This window comes from Octopus bimaculoides, unplaced genomic scaffold (genome assembly GCF_001194135.2).
Source record: "Octopus bimaculoides isolate UCB-OBI-ISO-001 unplaced genomic scaffold, ASM119413v2 Scaffold_130751, whole genome shotgun sequence".
In the NCBI taxonomy this organism is placed as follows: Eukaryota; Metazoa; Mollusca; class Cephalopoda; order Octopoda; family Octopodidae; genus Octopus; species Octopus bimaculoides.
This window is the reverse complement of record NW_026389830.1, coordinates 13,218-13,921: the sequence shown is the minus strand read 5'-3', so window position 1 is coordinate 13,921 and position 704 is coordinate 13,218.

Below are 704 nucleotides of genomic sequence, written 5' to 3'. Positions count from 1 at the left end.
ATTTTGACTACACCTCGTATATGTACGACAGGCTTCTTCCAGTTTCCGTCTACCAAATCCACTCACAAGTCTTTGGTTGGTTTGAGGCTATAGTAGAAGACATTTACCCAAATACTATGCAGTGGGATTGAACCTGGAAGCATATGGTTAGGGAGCAAGCTTCCTGCAACGCAGCCACGCATGCGCCTATATGTATGTATGTATGTATGTATGTATGTATGTAAGTCTTTGATCTATCTATCTATCTATCTATCTATCTATCTATCTATCTATCTATCTATCTATCTGTATGTATGTCTGTCTGTCTATTACATCAAATAGATTTAATTTGAATCTTACGCAACAGTATAACCAGACGTAAATTACAAGAATTACATGTTTCCACGTCTGTTCCATACAATATATCTAGTTTCCTGCTACACTACATTTAAAACACATCGAAACATCTAAAGTCGTAATGTCACAATTTAATCTGTCGCCATTATAGTATTATCTTCTCAGCCTGGCTCATCGTGTCAACGTTTTCTCCTCTTCTCCACACTAGATTTTTCGTTTATGTCTCTCCCAGATGTAATATTATAATGTCTACGTTTAATACCAAATATTTCCTCTGGCTGTTTGTTTGTCTATCTATCTATCTATCTATCTATCTATCTATCTATCTATCTATCTATCTATCTATCTATCTATCTATCTGTCTAATG